The following is an 18,760-nucleotide window of genomic DNA, read 5'->3' on the forward strand; positions in this document are numbered from 1 at the left end:
ACATAGATCTTCCTTTGCTGATGAAGTCTGACTTAATAACTTTTCTCTAGTGGGGAATCCTGAGGTTTTGTAGCTGCTGACCAAACTGATGCTTAATTGAACAACTTCCATTCTCATTCTTTAGGGCAGTGAAAATGCTATTTATTTTAGGGAGATCTCTGGAAACTTAATTGTGGCCAGATATTGGCAAACAAGCATTTTTTAAAACAAAGAAACAAGAGAAAACCATTGACACTGTCATTATTCACTCACTAGTGAATCTCCAGGTGTTCCTACCTTTGGTGGGATAGAACTAATTTTGGCCTCTTGAAATTCTGTTTTATTCTTGTTTATCTCCTTTTGGTTTTTGTTTGTGAAGCAACATGCTATGTATTCTTGAAATGAAACGCAGTATATACATTATTTTAATACGACAGTGGTACCTTAGTTCTCAAATGCCTTGGTACTCAAATGCCTTGGTTCCCAAACACCGAAAACCTAGAAGTGAAGAAGAAGAAGAAGAGTTTGGATTTGATATCCCGCCTTTCACTCACTTTAAGGAGTCTCAAAGCGGCTAACATTCTCCTTTCCCTTCCTCCCCCATAAAAACAAACACTCTGTGAGGTGTTTGGGGCTGAGAGACTTCAAAGAAGTGTGACTAGCCCAAGGTCACCCAGCAGCTGCATGTGGAGGAGCGGAGACGCGAACCCGGTTCCTCAGATTACGAGACTACCACTCTTAACCACTACACCACACTGGCTCACCAGTGTTCCAGTTTTTGAATGTTTTTCGGGAGCCAAATGTCTGGTGTGACTGTCGGCTCATGTTTCTGGGGCACCTGCACCAATCAGAGGCCATGCCTTGGTTTTCAAATGTTTCGGAAGTCAAACGGACTTCTGGAACGGATTAAATTTGAGAGCCAAGGTACCACTGTATTTGGCGCTTTTGTTTTTGCTATTTATTTTGCGTTTTGGTTTTTGAGGGTTTTTCCATTAATTTGTTTTTATGACTATGTGGAACCCAGTTCAGCTACTGATAGAAAGTAATGCAAAATGGATTAATCGGTTCCAGACTTTTAAAAACAACCCCTAAAACAGCAATTTAACATGATTTTTTTCTTCTTCCCTGCACTGATGATAGTCATTGTTTGGACCATCAGTGCAAAGAAGAAGAAAATATTGTTTTAGTTTTTATCATCTACAATACTATCTTATTTATTTTATAGTACAGTACATTGATTATTGCTTTCATTTTATGGATCAGTGGGTTCATTAGATAGTAAAATTCATGTCAAATTGCTGTTTTAGGGATTGTTTTTAAAAGTCTGGAACCGATTAATCCATTTTGCATTACTTTCTATGGAAAAACGCGCCTTGGTTTTGGAACGCTTTGGTTTTGGAATGGACTTCTGGAATGGATTAAGTTTGAGAACCAAGGCACCACTGTACTATGTCTACAATATTAAATCTTGTGGTAAGTGAATTATTATTATTATTATTATTATTATTATGGCTTCAACAGCAACGTTTTGAGTGAAAGAGGTTTTTTAATTAAATTTTGAAAGTGTTGCTTTCAGACCTTACAAACAATTAGGATGTTTTTGAGGTCCAGCTTCTCTGTTTCTGTTGACATGCTGTGAGTGAGTGAGTGAGTGAGGCCCAATCATCTTTACACCATTTATGGATTTCTTAATTCTCTCTCCTCTTGCAAATGGCAGTTGGTGTGACGTGGGCCTAGACTACGAGCTAATTAAATGGAGAAACATTTGAGATAAAAAGTTAATATACTAATTAAATGACAAGTATGCTTTGCAAATTGTACCTTTGGCTTCTGGAACATTTAGAGAATTAATTAGCAGTACAATCAGGCCGCTGCAGTTGTAAAATGCCAATATGGATGTGATTTGGAGACGCTGTCATTTCTGCTGTCACATCTTTCCCCTTTAAAAAAAAATATGACACGTGTGCCCTAATGAAGGTGCTTGACTCTTATCAGTTCGTCTCTGCAAAATTAAAACGGGTTTCTGGTGTCTGAGTGGATGGAGAAAGAGAAGAATGGGATTTAAGACAACATTGTCCCTGGCTTGGGACTATCATTAACCAGTTGGTATGGGGTTTGTGGGGGGTTTTTTGGGGGGGAGAGAGATTGGCTGCCTATTAAACTGGCTCATCTCCGGCAAATATACCAATATTTTAGGGGGGTGTATTATATTTGGTTAAACTCTTTGGGGCCAATGTGAGGCTAATGTTGGGAGTTTGGGTGTGAGTCAGCTTGCTAAGAGGGGTTTGCATGGGGTTTAGACAAGCAGAGTGAGGGACTTCCAGATTCCCAGACTATCCCTGTACTTTGGGGAAAAGGAAGAGTAATAGATGAATCCCAAGCCGGAATTAAGACTGCCAGAAGAAATATCAACAACCTCAGATATGCAGATGACACAACCTTGATGGCAGAAAGTGAGGACGAATTAAAGAACCTTTTAATGAGGGTGAAAGAGGAGAGCGGAAAATTTGATCTGAAGCTCAACATCAAAAAAACGAAGATCATGGCCACCAGTCCCATCACCTCCTGGCAAATAGAAGGGGAAGAAATGGAGGCAGTGAGAGATTTTACTTTCTTGGGCTCCATGATCACTGCAGATGGTGACAGCAGTCACGAAATTAAAAGACGCCTGCTTCTTGGGAGAAAAGCAATGACAAACCTAGACAGCATCTTAATAAGCAGACACATCACCTTGCCAACAAAGGTCCGTATAGTTAAAGCTATGGTTTTCCCAGTAGTGATGTATGGAAGTGAGAGCTGGACCATAAAGAAGGCTGATCGCTGAAGAATTGATGATTTTGAATTATGGTCCTGGAGGAGACTCTTGAGAGTCCCATGGACTGCAAGAAGATCAAACCGATCCATTCTTAAGGAAATCAGCCCTGAGTGCTCACTGGAAGGACAGATCGTGAAGCTGAGGCTCCAATATTTTGGCCACCTCATGAGGAGAGAAGACACCCTGAAAAAGACCCTAATGTTGGGCAAGATGGAGGGCACAAGGAGAAGGGAACGACAGAGGAAGAGATGGTTGGACAGTGTTCTTGAAGCTACTAACATGAGTTCGACCAAACTGCGGGAGGCAGTGAAAGACAGGAGTGCCTGGCGTGCTCTGGTCCATGGGGTCACGAAGAGTCGGACACGACTAAACGACTAAACAACAATTGAATGGAAGGGACCAGGGCTGTTAACCCCAGTGGTGAGCCAAAAAGTGTCACGATGCTCTCAGCAGCTCCCTCCCTCCCTCTCTCTCTCTCTCTGTCTCTGTGTGTGTTTGTGTAGGAGCTAGTGCAGACCAGGGCTGTGTCCTGTAAAGTGCCTAAAGAGTGGACCATGGATGAAAGCAACCCTTGGGCAACTGCAAGCAGATATTAACAGCCAGGAGTCAAGACTGATGAGCAATCAGCATCATTAGGCAAACCAAAAATCAGGACCAAACAAGGAGAATCACACACACATGGACCTCAGGAAGACCTTGGTGCACAAATCAAGTTCTTTTGAGACAGAAAGGCCTCTTACACTTTCGCAGCTAAAGAAGCACCCCTTCCCCTCACACGCTAGGGTGGTGGAATTACCAAGAGGCCCCCTCCCAATATGTTACAACTTTTGGACATTCCCAACTGGTCTTGCTGAGTTCAAACAATTAGTAGTCTTCTGTATATTCACTTCTGCAAGTCATACAGATCTTTGAAAGCCTCCAGGAATTCAGTCTGGAGGCACTTCTACATGTTATGTATATATGGGGGTATACATTGCTTTGCCGGGAGTGAAAAGAGCAGATCAGTTTGCATTCAATTAACGTCGATTCCCCCCACCCCGCCTCCAACTCTGTCTAGTCTGTTGGTGCCCACAGAAGAAAACAGTAATAAATCATTTATATAATCCACCCAATCTTTTCTGCGGGGAAATGCAGTGAGGCAGACTGTCTCATAAATTGTTTAGAATAATGCAGCTCTCCGATGATTTAGCCTGATTTGTTTGTTTAAAACATTTCATACATACATATATATAAAGAGATTTTTTCAGTTTTTACCATGGTAGTAATGAGGAGAGATATTTTACTTTTATACATGATGGCTACCAGCTCATCTTTCAATGTGGTAAACCCCTTTCACATTTAAAGTGAGGTTGGATGGGAGTGATTTAAAGAACCGAAGAGTCAGGAAGGTAGGTTGAATGGGTGCTGCTTTCCCCCTTCTCTTACCCACCCACTGGTCTTAACCCTTAGATCAGAGGTGGGGAACATCAGGCCTGAGGCCGAAATTTGCCCCTCAAAACCTTTCTACCAGGCTCCTGGTACAGGCTCCCTGACTATACCCCTCACTTTCCCATCTCCATGTGTTATTCAAGTGGATTTGCTTGGCTGGAATGTGTCCTTGAACTATCAATTATATTTTCATCCCTGCCATCATCCCAAAGGAGCCCAGGTCAGCAAACAAGAAGAAGAAGAAAAAGAAGAGTTTGGATTTGATATCCCGCCTTTCACTCCCTTTAAGGAGTCTCAAAGCGGCTAACATTCTCCTTTCCCTGCCTCCCCCACAACAAACACTCTGTGAGGTGAGTGGGGCTGAGAGACTTCAAAGAAGTGTGACTAGCCCAAGGGCACCCAGCAGCTGCATGTGGAGGAGCAGAGACACGAACCCGGTTCCCCAGATTATGAGACTACCGCTCTTAACCACTACACCACACTGGCTCTCAAGTGATAAAATAATTTAAGAAACCCTCCTTCAAACGTCTTATAAACAGATGCAGACCAGGAAAGAACTCGCCTTCAAAGGCTTGCTCAAAGAGGAAGGTCAAAAAGACAACAGAGATGGTTCCTGTCTAATGTTCAGGGGGAGGAGAGTCCAAGGGGCAGGTTCTTACATTGTGAGGGCGGACTTTCAGGCAAGATAGTATCTGCAGGAGGTCATTGCCTGCAGAGTGCAGTGATTAATTGGGTGTATAAGGGGTGGGATGATCTTTCATGTATCTTGGTCCCAAAACTAGCGCTTTGAATTTAGCCTGGCAGGTGACTGGCAACCAGTGCCTTTTGCTTGTTGGAGTGTAGACTAATACAAAAAGATCTGAGTCACATTCATTGATCCATTGGCTTTTTGCTTCTAGATGTATCCGCTTGTTGCCGTGGTCCCACCCACCACTGGCATGTGGACCCTGGATGACCAGTCAGAAGGAAATGTGGCCCTCTGAAAGGAAAACGTTCCTTAGCCATGCCTTCTTGTCTCTCCCAGTAAGGTTCTTTTAGCAGAAATGAACTCAGCAAGAAGGAAAGTATCTGGTGTAGACATGTGAAGTCAGTAACCTCTTTGCTCTTTGAATTTCATCCAATGTCCATATGTTTATACATGAATGAAGCAGACCCATATTTAAAATGCAGGTGTGCCACCATCATGAGTATGTTGTGGCCTCAAAATTGGAGCATTTTTGAAACCTTGCTGTCCAGATGGATGAGGTTCCTTGTGCTGCATCACAATGGCTCAAATGAAGCATTAAACCATCAGCAGGTGCTGTTATAAAACTAAGTGGACATGCTTCCTAAAGGATTCCTTACAATTATAGTGCTCCCTTCCTTTTGTGGCTGGATAGAAATGGAAAGTGAGCAAACTTCCATAAGCCTTGTGAGACATCTGTATGGAGACTTCTTTTTGATAAAAGGTGGTGACGAGTTTTCTTTTTTGCTAGGCTGTCCTTAAATGATATACCGTGATTCACATGGCTGACCACTTGGTGTTGAGTTTTAAAGCCCTGCCTGGTATACCTAAAGGAGTGTCTCCACCTCTATCGTCCAGCCCAGACACTGAGGTCTAGCTCCAAGGGCCTTCCGGCAGTTCCCTGCATGCGAAACATGAAGCTACAGAGAACTAGGCAGAGGGCCTTCTCAGTACTGGCACCCACTTTGTGGAACTCCCTTCCATCAGATGACAAATTGATGGAACAACTATTTGACTTTTAGAAGACATCTGAAGGCAGCCCTGTTCAGGGAAGTTTTTAATGGCTGATGTTTTCTTGTGTTTTAAATATTTTGTTGGGAGCTGCCCAGAGTATTTGGGGCATCGCAGTCAGATGGGTGGCATATACATAATAAAATCATCATCATCATGGTACTTTGGAGAATGGGTCATTTGGTGGCTGCTGTCCTTTACTTCAATGAAGTCTAATACCCTCCATGTTTGAATGAGGTATCAAAGATGAAACATTCATATTAACTCTAGGGAATGTGGCTGAATATGACTGCAACTGGAATCCATGGTGGAATTATGGTCCTTGGGATTGGGAGAGATGTCTCTCTTGCAGGCCCAGAAACCATGATCCAGACCCACTTAGGAAAGAAAGGGAAGTCCCCTGTGAATGAAGAGGGTGGGGTTTGTGTGTCCCCTGTCCATGCCAAAGGCAGCCAGTGGCAATGCACACTTAAATGTGGTGGTAGAGAAGGTCTCAGGTTCAATTTCTGGCATCTCCAGGTAGGACTGGGAGAGGCCTCAGTGTGATGGCCTGGGATTCAGACTCGGATGCTGAACCTGAGGAATCCCAGTCTGCACAGGAGTCCCCGCCTCCAGAACCAGCTGAGCCGGGGCTGGGGCATGAGCCTGAAGGGTCCTCACCTGTGCTGGATCCTCAGGTGCAGGCATCAGCTGAGTCTGCTCTGGCTCCTGAGGTGATGGAGGACCCATTGCCTGCAGGTGCTCCACTCTCAACCCCGTCAGAGGAAGCTGAGGTTGCCTCTGGGTCCGGTAACCCTCCAGCCTCTCCTGAGCTGCAGAGGCTCAGGGCAGAGAGGCGGAGGCAACTAAGTTCCCGCAGGAGGAGTGCTTGCCTCCAGGCCAGGAGAGGCGAGTCACCAGAGGATTGGGGCCGCCCTATGTCTCGGGGCAGATAAAAGCCAGCCAGCCCCAGTCCCAAGTTGCAGGAGCAACATTGTTGGTAGCCAGTTCCTGCCTGCACCCTGCCCTGCTTTCCTGCCGGAGCTCCTGACCTCACCCGACTCCCTACCCTGCACCCAGCTTCAGCTTTGACGGACTGCCTCCATACTGCTCCTTCGACCTTGGACTGGACTCGGACCTCACCTCATGGTTAACTCACGGGACCAGCACACTCTGTTTGAAATCCTGGCGATCCCCTGGCAAACAGCGTGGACAATAGACTTGATAGACCAATGGCCTGACAGCATTAGGCAGCTTTATTGGTTCCTATGAGTCAGAGTGTGCTGTGGAAGCCACAATTTGGGTAGAGCAGAAGGAAATAATTCCTCTCTCCACCAGAAGTCATTGGCGCAAAGCCCAGAGCCTCTGCCTGTTCCTAACTGCCTGCTCGTTTTTGACAGTCTATCCCTCAAATCTTGGTTTTGCAAGCATCCTTGTCCCGCTTCCATCCTTGTTCCCTGTTGCCTGAGTGAGGGAAACAAGACAATTTTATGCCGAACTGTTAAAGCAAAGCTATCAAGAAAGATGTCACGAGACTCGGTGTTGTGTTTTGCTGCCAAAGACCAGCAGGGCTGCATCTCTGGAAAGTCATTAACTTTGAAAGGGAGCACACAGTGAAGGCACCTGACTTGTAAATATCTGTGGATGGCTGAGATATGCTCAGGCAGTACTGAGATAAATGGACCAATGGTCAGTCTCAGTAGAAGGCAGATTCCTGTGTTTCTATGACTGTAAATTGGAGAAAGGTTGTAGCTCAGTTGGAGAATCCACATTCTTCCTGCAGACAGTCCCAGGTTCAATCCCTGCCTGAAACCTTTGAACCAAGCAGTGTAGACATTATTGAACTAGATAGTCTTAACCATTTCTGTCTAATAACTTTTGCGTGTCGAGGTCCCCAGGGCCACCCCAATAACTCACACATCACACAGAACTTTTTGTTTAAGATTTTTGGCATAATTTTGGCCTCAACTTTATTAAAATACAAATTTGTGAGTGGTTGCTTAGGCATTGGTTGCGACTATCTGCCCCCACCATGGGGGACAGTCTGACATTCCGCACAATGCGAAAGTCAGAATAGGGGAATACACTTGGGGGTAGCGATGGAGCAGGGAACCTGCCCTCACCCCAAATGCAACCAGGAGCTCATTGCTATGGCCCGAGCCCCCTTGACAGAGTGGACAAGCAATAGTTAGCCCCCAATTCCTTTAACGGAATCCCTTGCAGCAGCAGCATTAGAGGGGCAGGCACTCAACCTACCAAGGGCAGGCACTCAACCGCTTCCCCTCAACCAACCAAACCATAAACCAATGCCTAACCGCAACCTTACAAGTTGTGACGATTTGCTACGCAGTAGGCAAAAACCAAATGGCCCCAGCCAATCAGCCAGATGGACAAAATTCCTACCGGGCCCCTGCCCCAAAGCAGACAACCCCATGACAGGCATAGCAAGGTCAAAGCGAACAACCCTAATTCTAGGTAGGGTGGGACGGGCAATCCGATGCACGGGTGAAAAGAGGAAGCCCTAGCCTCGTGCAAGGAGTTTTAACATTTCTGGCTGTCAATCAACAAATGGCAACATTAACTTCTTCCCAACAACAAGGGAAGCCCTAATCGCATCAGTGGCCAACGATCAATTAGCCTGCCCCCAACTTTGGAGTGTCCTGGTGGCCCCCACCGCAACACGTGCTCTCCATGAAGGAGAACACGCTTTGTTGTTGGGATCTGTCTGCTAAGGAAAACCATAGAGGGGCAAACCCTCCAAACATCCCTATTTTCCAGGGACAGTCCTGGATTTACCGAAGCTGTCCCTGTTTCTGATTTTATCCCAGAATGCCCCACTTTCCCCTATTTTGATCAGAGAAATGTGGGAGGGCATGGAGTTATGTGACCCCCAAACCAAGGAGATAAGTAACTGTACAACCTTTAGAAGACATCTGACGGCAGCCCTGTATAGGGAAGTTTTTTAATGTTTTATTATGCTTTTATATATGTTGGAAGCTGCCTGAAGTGGCTGGGGCAACCCAGTCAGATGGGTGGTGTCAGGGAACTGACATTGGAGCGAGAGGCGAAGGGGAGGCTCTCAGATGATGCTGGCGAAGGACCCAGCAGTAGGGGGAGAAACAGCTCAGTAGAGGGGGAAGCCAATCAGCGCAACACCGGGGATAAAGGGAGGCAGACGGGGGAATTGGAGAGAGGGATCAGGGACTCTTCACTGGACATCAGTGAGGAGAGCCCAGGTCCTCCGCTACCCACGCTTTCCCTGCGCAGAAGACTCCCGCGCAGTGAGAGGAGGAGGAGACTGGGTGTCAAACAACTTTTATGCTGGAAGAGGTTCAAGAAACGCCCACTGACGGATTCTGCCAGTGACTGAGGCAGCCACAATGAGAAGGGGCTGCGCAGTCAGAAAGTTTTAACAAGGCAAATTAACCGAGAAAGGCACCAGTTTACGCACGAGTAACTCATACCCATTACAGGTGGTGTATATAAATAATGAAATAATAATAATAATAATAATAATAATAATAATAATAATAATAATAATAATAATAATAGAACAGGACGTCCCTATTTGTATTGGAGAAATGTTGGAGGGTGTGGAGAGGTGTCTCCTTGCAACCTGGACACAAGATAGTGGGTGAGAAATGCAAAACACTTATCTTTGGCCAAGCTGCTGTTGAAATCCTGGACCTTTATCCAAACTGCTCTTACACCTACAAACTAAATAAGGACCTGGGAACTGTAAAGAAGGATTTGGCGTACAGGGTGGGGGAACTGAAAATGAGAATCCAACTTTATCCTCCTCAGTGCTCATTTTGAGAATGACTTTTATTCCAAAAGGAATGTCCCTCCATGTTGAGAAGGAGGACAATTTGCTTTTCAGATCCACTGAGCCTGCCTGGCACATAATTATCGTGGCTCATCTTTATTAAACACTATCTCTGTCCTTGTTTTGCTCCCTTTGCTGATAGATGTAACCTCAATACTGTTGCTATGGCTACAGTAACAGTAGCTGGGAAGATTTTGTTTGTTGTAAACAAACCCAGCTACACTAGTGGGAATTTGAGCTGAGAGCTTCCAATTCTTTACCTCTCCTTAGGATAAAAAATAGATTTTCATTACCATTAATGCGATCTGGATCTGGAGTTCCTTACTAACACATACTCAAATACACAGCTGTGGGAGGGGGGGAACATTCACTCCCCCCCAAAATGCAGAGACAAATCTAATTATATTTCCCCCTCCAAAACAGCAACCAGGGATGGCCTATCCAGGGCGGTGTGTTATAGATAGGTCTGTTATTAAGTTATGTATTTTTGTGTTTTTATACTGTAAACCACCCTCTGATCCTCCGATGAAGCGTAGTATATAAATTTAACAAATAAATAAAAATAAAAAATCTGTCACTTTCAGTTTCTCAATTTCCAGTGTTAAATTCATGGTGTGTTTTTTAAGATTTCCAAATCAGTTTGTATTTTTCAAAAAGTCATCACAAGACTTTTGTAGCTTCTTAGTGAAAATTTCTCCCAATATAAACATCTTTACAATCACTTATCTCTAATAAACTGATTTTTTTGGTGTCATTTTCATCATTTGTGCCTTTTTATGAATATAATATATGCACCTTTCTACACGTTGTCGTGGGGCAGGGTGGCAAATTGCATCGCAGCATTTGGAGACGTGCAAATTTCACAGGGAAGCTGTGCTCTGGTCCAGATACGGCTAGTAGCTGTTGATAGCCTTTCCCTCCACGGTAATGCTTCTTGCTTAAATGATGGATTGGGGGAGACATGTTGCATGGAGCCTCCTTTACAAATATAAGAGTCATACTTGTCTCTCTATCTCCATTTTTTGCATCTTCTTCCACCCACTTCTGGCATGCAGCTCCTGGAACGTTTGACACATGGGGATGTAGCCATTGGACTGAAAAACGTCCCCCACTCCCCATTTCTGGTGTGCCCTTCCCTGGCACCAATACAGTGTGTAGAAAGTGGATGGCTCTGTGGTCTAAAAACCACTGAGCCTCTTGGGCTTCCTGATTGGAAGGTCGGCGGTTCAAATCCCCACGACGGAGTGAGCTCCTGTTGCTCTGTCCCAGCTTCTGCCAATCGAAAGCACACCAGTTCAAGTAGATAAATAGGTACCGCTGTGGCGGGAAGGTAGACGGCATTTCTATGCACTGCTCTGGTTTTTTTCTGTTGTGCCAGAAGCAGTTTAGTCATGCTGGCCACATGACCCGGAAAGCTGTCTGCAGACAAACACCAGCTCTCTCGACCTGAAAGCGCCTTTGATTGGACTTAACCGTCCAGGGGTCCTTTACCTTTTTACCTTACCAATGCAGTTAAGGGCTGTTGAGCTGAACCTGAGAAGTTTTTGATGATGCCTCCCCAACTGTTGCCATTTGCAGAGCCACCCAAAGACATTTTGGCACCTGAAGGGAACCACAATACAGTGGTACCTCGGGCTAAGAACTTAATTTGTTCTGGAGGTTCGTTCTTAACCTGAAACTGTTCTTAACCTGAAGCACCACTTTAGCTAATGGGGCCTCCTGCTGCCACTGCACCACCGCCACGTGATTTCTGTTCTCATCCTGAAGCAGAGTTCTTAACCCGAGGTAGTATTTATGAGTTAGCGGAGTCTGTAATCTGAAGCGTCTGTAACCTGAAGCGTCTGTAACCCGAGGTACCACTGTATACTGCCTCCCTCCCCACCAGGGAAGAAGGCGTGAGTGAAGATCTATGTTAGGAACAAAGGGGTGAATAATGACTGACATCCGAATCTGGGACATCCGGTTCCTGGGAAGCAGAAATGGGAGCAGGCTGCTGCACTCAGGTCCTACTTCTAGGCTTCCTAAAGGACCCTGGTCAGTCTGTGAAGGAGGAAGGATGATGGACTAGATAAAATTTCAGCCTGATCTGCTCAGCTCCTCTTATGTCCTTAATCAAAATGTTATTCTGGCGTAACAGGATTGTGAGATACCAATGACACTTTTAAATTGGATTGAAATCTACCGTTTGATTGGAATAAGGTTTAATTGCTGCAAAGTAGAGTTCGGCTATTATAATTTGCTTGAAAGTGCACCTACCAACCCTCTCCTGCTACTTTCTGAAGGCTTTAATAAAATGGTAATCTGCCCATTGTTTTTTTGGTGGAAATCTCCCTCCAAGGGACAATTGAATCTGCTGCGTTATTTTTAGTAAGGCAAGATAAGATGATTTTTCAAAAAGTCCTGAGCCATTGCCCTTCCTCAGTTTAGCTTCTCCACTGGAGGGCTGTTGAGATTAAATCACTTTGAAAAGCAAATCAGGAAAGAGAAAATGCCTAAATGTTTATTTCTGGTTCCAGAGAAGCTCCCGGAGCCGATCAGGTAAATTATACCCCATTTTAAAATCAGTCTATGTGCAGGAGGCAAATTAAGCAATTGAGTTGTTGAATAAAATCTAAACAGCCTAGTCTCTTATCATCCCACCAGGAATTACACCGGCAACTTGCATTAAAATTAATTGGAATTAGGCCTGTAAATTCCTGTGTATTGACAGAAGTCTGGGTTTTCAAAAGCAGCAGACTGTCCTAAATTAAAGCATGATAAAAATGACACATTATGACAACATCTGTGCTATCTGTGACCCCTTTAGAATGGCATCTAGTTTTTGCCTAAAGCATATTTTGGGGAGAGCAAATATGGAGAATCCCTCTCCTAAGAAACCTCTGGGAAGTTTTGAGGGAAGGCAAAACATAGGCAGTTGGCAGGAGCCAGTGTGCTGAGAATCAGATAGAACTAAGGAAATCTGGTTTCAAATCCAGGTAGATCTGGTGTCAACATCAGCCTGCCCTCAGACAGTCCTCAATTTTATTTTATTATTTAGCAAAGCTTGTATACACTTAATTGTCAAAACTGCTATGCAGTTCATATCTAAAATGAATGCCTTCCTTCTTACCAGGAGGTCAAGGGGTAGCACTGGCCGTCAAATTTCTTAGCGGAAAGAGGCCATAGATCAGTGGTATAGCATCTTCCTGTCTTTCCGTAAAGTATTATATACACTGATCATGTAGTTGTAGCTGTATTACTACTGCCTGCAGTACGGTAGTACCTCGGGTTACATACACTTCAAGTTACATACGCTTCAGGTTACACACTCCGCTAACCCAGAAATAGTGCTTCAAGTTAAGAACTTTGCTTCAGGATAAGAACAGAAATTGTGCTCTGGTGGCACGGCGGCAGGAGGCCCCATTAGCTAAAGTTAAGGTTAAGAACAGTTTCAGGTTAATAACGGACCTCCAGAGCGAAATAAGTACAGTGATACCTCGGGTTACATACGCTTCAGGTTACATACGCTTCAGGTTACAGACTCTGCTAACCCAGAAATAGTACCTCGGGTTAAGAACTTTGCTTCAGGATGAGAACAGAAATCGTGTTGCAGCAGCGGGAGGCTCTATTAGCTAAAGTGGTGCTTCAGGTTAAGAACAGTTTCTGGTTAAGAATGGACCTCTGGAACGAATTAAGTACGTAACCAGAAGTACCACTGTACTTAACCCGAGGTACCACTGTATTATTATTGTTGTTACTAGTATTAGTACCACAGTCGTACCTTGGATCTCAAACGTCTTGTTTCCCGAGCAAATCAGCTCCCGGATGATTGAAACACGGAAGTGAGTGTTCCGGTTTTCAAACAATTTTTGGAAGCCGAACGTCCGACGGGGCTTCCATGGCTTCCGATTGGCTGCAGGAGCTTCCTGCAGCCAATCAGAAGCCATGCTTTGGTTTCTGAACATTTTGGAAGTCAAACAGACTTCCAGAATGGATTCCGTTCTACTTCCAAGGTATGACTGTACTACTACCAGATAATGATGCTAATGATGGTAATGGTTGAAGAATATACAAATACTGTACTCTGATCTTCCCCTAAATTGGACAATATCGCAAAATGCAACATGAGATCCAGATATAGGAACCTGCAGAAAAGAGAGAAGTCTGATTCCTTGCGTTGCGCAATGGAACAGCGGCTGCCTGTCACCCTGCTGTATCAATATCCAGGAGACGGAATGATTGCCGCTCCATCAATCATCTTAAGTGCAAGATGGAGACAAAGTCATGGCATTATCGCAAAATAAATGTCTCCCACTTTGGAGAGATATGCCTTAGAGATTCCAGCAACATCCATTTTTGATTATGCCAAAGGCTCTTGGTGGGAGGGGCAGCTGAGGAAACCCATCAAAAGCGGCCCAAGAAAGGTGCAAGGGGATTAACTGCACCTGGGACATGCTGCAGATCCCACTTCATACAGATTAGGAAGTGAACCAAAGGAAGCCAGCATTGTTCTGAGAATCAAGCAAGGCTGGAAAGACTTGGATGGGCTGCAGGGGAAGCAGAGCTTAGGGGTGGCCAGGAAGGTGAGGGGTCTGGAAACCTCATCCTATGAGGAATTGTCGAAAGAAATGTGTATTTTGAACCTGGGGAAGAATAGATCATGGGACTGCAAGAAGATCAAACCTATCCATTCTTAAGGAAATCAGCCCTGAGTGCTCACTGGAAGGACAGATCCTGAAGCTGAGGCTCCAATACTTTGGCCACCTCATGGGAAGAGAAGACTCCCTGGAAAAGACCCTGATGTTGGGAAAGATGGAGGGGACAAGGAGAAGGGGACGACAGAGGACGAGATGGTTGGATAGTGTTCTCGAAGCTACCAGCATGAGTTTGACCAAACTGCGGGAGGCAGTGGAAGACAGGAGTGCCTGGCGTGCTCTGGTCCAGGGGGGTCACGAAGAGTCGGACACGACTAAACGACTAAACAACAACATCTTATCTCCTCTTGTTCTCCTCCTTCCAAGGCTAATCACACCCAACTCCCTTAACTGTTCCTCATAAGACTTGGTTTCCAGACCCTTGATCATCTCGGTTGCCCTCCGCTGCACATGTTCTAGCTTCTCAATATCCTTCTTAAATTGTGGTGTTCTTGAAGCTACCAACATGAGTTTGACCAAATTGCAGGAGGCAGTGGAAGACAGGAGTGCCTGGTGTGCTCTGGGCCATAGGGTCACGAAGAGTCGGACACGACTAAATGACTAAACAACAACAACAAGGCAAACTAAGGCCTGTGGGCTGGATCTGGCCCAATTGCCTTCTAAATCCGGCCCACGGACGATTTGGGAATTAGTGTGTTTTTATACGAGTAGAATGTGTGCTTTTATTTAAAATGCATCTCTGGGTTATTTGTGGGGCATTGGAATTTGTTCATTTCCCCCTCCCCAAATATAGTCCGCCCCCCCACAAGGTCTGAGGGACAGTGGACTGGCCCCCTGCTGAAAAAGATTGCTGACCCCTGGAATAGATGAATAGAGGGCATAATCCAAGTTGCTTGAATTCACCAGTTCAAAGTATCCTATGGGCAAATGTCTTAATTGTAAACTTCCCGCAAGTATCTGGTTGGCCACTAGAAATAGGTGAATTGGACAATTTTGGTTTCTCTCTATCTTTAGTTCAATTCTCCACATTCCCACATCAGTTTGTGGTTTTTCTTTAATGTCCTTGTGGAAATTTATCAGCATATTTCTCCCAATATACAAATTTTGTGCACAATTTTGATGAATACATTATTTTTTTGCAAAGCAGTTTCCCCATGATATTATGCACTTCTGCACACTATTTTCACCAATATATGTGTTCATAGGCACACTTTACCCTAGCATGTGCATTTCTGCACAAACTGCGTTGCTGGAGAACTGCATTACAAAATTCAGAGAACTGCAAAATTTGATGGGTTTCTATATTTCGGTTCAACCCTTGTTGTGAAAACTGCAAAGGGGGCTGCTTCACATTTCCATGTGAACTGAATTGAATTTCTTGGTATGCATTGGCCTTGGGTCTGATCCAGCAAGCGAGCTTATGTCAGCTGCCTTCAAATATTGCAAGGGCTGTTGTGTAGAATACGGAACAGACTTGCTCTCTGTTGCTCCTGAGAAGAGCACTAGAAGTTGTGGGTAGAAGCTGAGGGGAAGCAAATTCCATTGAAACTTCTGGAGAAAATTGCAAATGGCAGGAGCTAGTTGACAGTGTGCCCTCGCAGGTGATGGGTTCCCCTTCACAAGAGATATTTAAGGAAGTGGTTGTTGGGCAACCGTCTGCTGGTGATATTGCAAGATTCCTACATTAAGCAAGGACATGAACTAGGTGACCTCCAGTGACTCAACCAACTATTTTTTAAAAAATTATTTATGCTTTTCACTAATTTAACAATCATTTTAGCATTTCAAAACTTGACTTCCTTCGCCCTCTTTCTGCAGTTCCTTAAATGTATTTTTTAATATCTTCTGCATATCCAAATTAACTTAATTTGCTCATTTATACATCTACTTTAAATATATACTCTTATAAAACTGCAGGTTATTGCAATAATCCTGCCAATGTCTTTATATGTTTATAGTTTATTTGTAAATATTCAATGAACCATTTCCATTCTTTTATTAAAAGTTTGTTGTCTTGAGTTTTTATTCTTTCGGTAAGTTTCACCATTTCTGCATAAGTTTTTGTATCCATTCTTCCTTCTGCTTCTTTCCATTTTGGGGTGAGTAACATTTTTGCCGCTGTTGTAGCATACATAAATAAGTTTTTATACAGTTTAAATAAAAAAATTCCTTCCAGTAGCACCTTAAAGACCAACTAAGTTAGTTCTTGGTATGAGCTTTCGTGTGCATGCACACTTCTTCAGAAAAACTTCCGGGGTTTTTTAAAACAAACGTTATTTTAAACATCCTTTTCAATTCATTATATATAATTTCCCAGTAAGCCTTAACCTTACTACAGGACCACCACATATGATAAAAAAACACACCTTTCTTTTTACATTTCCAAAACTTATTTGATTTAGATTCATACATTTTTCCCCAGTTTATTCAGTGTTAGATACCATCGATATATCATTTTCATATAATTTTTTCTTAGACCATTGCATGCTGTAAATTTTATATCCATTTTCCAAAATCGTTCCATGCTTCCATGTCTATATTATGACTAAGCCGCTTCTGGCGAACCAGAGCAGTACATGGAAATGCTGTTTACCTTCCCGCCGTGCTTTCGACTTTGATGTGCTTTCGAACTGCTAGGTTGGCAGGAGCCGGGACTGAGCAACAGGAGCTCACCCCATCACGTGGATTCGAACCACCAACCTTCTGATTGGCAAGTCCTAGGCTCTGTGGTTTAACCCACAGCGCCACCCGTGTCCCTAATAACAAGTACATGTGTATTATTACTGATATTTCCACTGAGCATGCAAACGGTTCAGAACTGCCACCAAAAATTCACCTAAAGCAGAATAGGATGCAAATCAGGGTTTCTGGCCCCAGGCAACACATCTGAAGAACAATGGGTGGAGCGAAAAGGGTTTTGATAAGGTGAATGAAAGCCCTTGGTGGACTTTTGCCCGTCTATAACGGGCTGTCTCTTTCGCTTTGCACAAGTAAACCTCAAAATCACCAGTGTTTTCTCTGCATACGCCTTGAATCAAATCTTTGCCCCGCCCACAGCTCTGGTGGAAACCTCAGAGCTTGTTAATGATGCTCTGAATGAGAATCTGTTTAAAGAAAAAACAAAACAAAACCAACTTGCAGACAGCAAATCCTGAAGACTGGCATTCTAGGAAAATGTGGCATTTTCGGAGCCTGGCGCTGCTATTTTCAAATACCGTCCTCATTCTCTAATAGTTTCTCCCTGCACTGATGCTGTGACACAGTCTTAATTTTCTGAGAACTGAAATCAGAAAAGTGTCAGAGAGGCTCAGCGTTTAGGATACCAAGGGAAATGGTTGCCTTGGCAACGGCAAGCACATAAAAAAAAGTATTCAGAACAGACCCTGTTTCGCCTCTGTTTTAAGCTTCTGCTGATAGGAGAATCAAATCTAATTCAGGCCTTTTTTATTGCTATTTTATTTAAGGTGAACAGCAGGGCAGGGGAGCTCTCTCCCTGCCTGGGGTAGACTGCCATCCAGAGCACAGAAGCTGCAATTGCAGCAATGAAGACGTTGGATAGAAGCAGCATTCCTCAGAACGTTAGAGACCTGTCGGGTTAGACCAACAACAAAATAGGTCCACCTAGTTCAGCATCCTACATTGCGTGGACAGGCGGAGTCCCCAGATCCTGAGCGCCCCCCCGTCATGTGAAATAACGACTCATGACAACGTGCTATGGGATTAAATTGGCCACAACTTTATTAAATTTCAAATGTGGGTAGACCTTGGCTCAGGCATTGGGCGTTCTCCCTCCCCAGTCCCCAGCCAGGGACCTAGGGAGCATCAGGGTTATCCAGTGTGTGTGTGGGGGGGGTGGGCTGGCTCTGGAGAACATATGTTCAAGCACACATAGCCGCCCCCATTATGCCACCGCCGCCACAGGGGAGAGCAATGACGACCTTTCGGCGTACGGTCAAAGCCTCCCTTCAGAAACCCCTTTAACGGGGAACCATTTCCTACTTGCTGAGAGCACATTCAATCGAAAGCAGTTGAAAATACTCTTCCGACCTTTGCCAAGATCACACTAAGATCTGATAAGCATCTCAGGGACATTGAGAGTGTGTGCATGCCTGCCACTTCTTCATTCCCAATGTAACTCTGCACATGCTCAGGTGAAATGCCTGAATGCAGCTATAGTCATTCATAGCTAATAGCTACTTCCCCCGTGAATTTGGCTATGCTTTTAAAGATAGCCATCTTCAAATATCTTAAGGGCTGTCACATGGAAGAGGGAACAAGCTTGCTTTCTCCTGCCCTAGAGAGTAGGATTCGAACCAATGGCTTCAAGTTACAAGAAAGGAGATTCCAATGAAACATACAGAAAA

The sequence above is a fragment of the Podarcis liolepis genome (assembly GCF_965112155.1).
Source record: "Podarcis liolepis genome assembly, chromosome: 11".
In the NCBI taxonomy this organism is placed as follows: domain Eukaryota; kingdom Metazoa; phylum Chordata; class Lepidosauria; order Squamata; family Lacertidae; genus Podarcis; species Podarcis liolepis.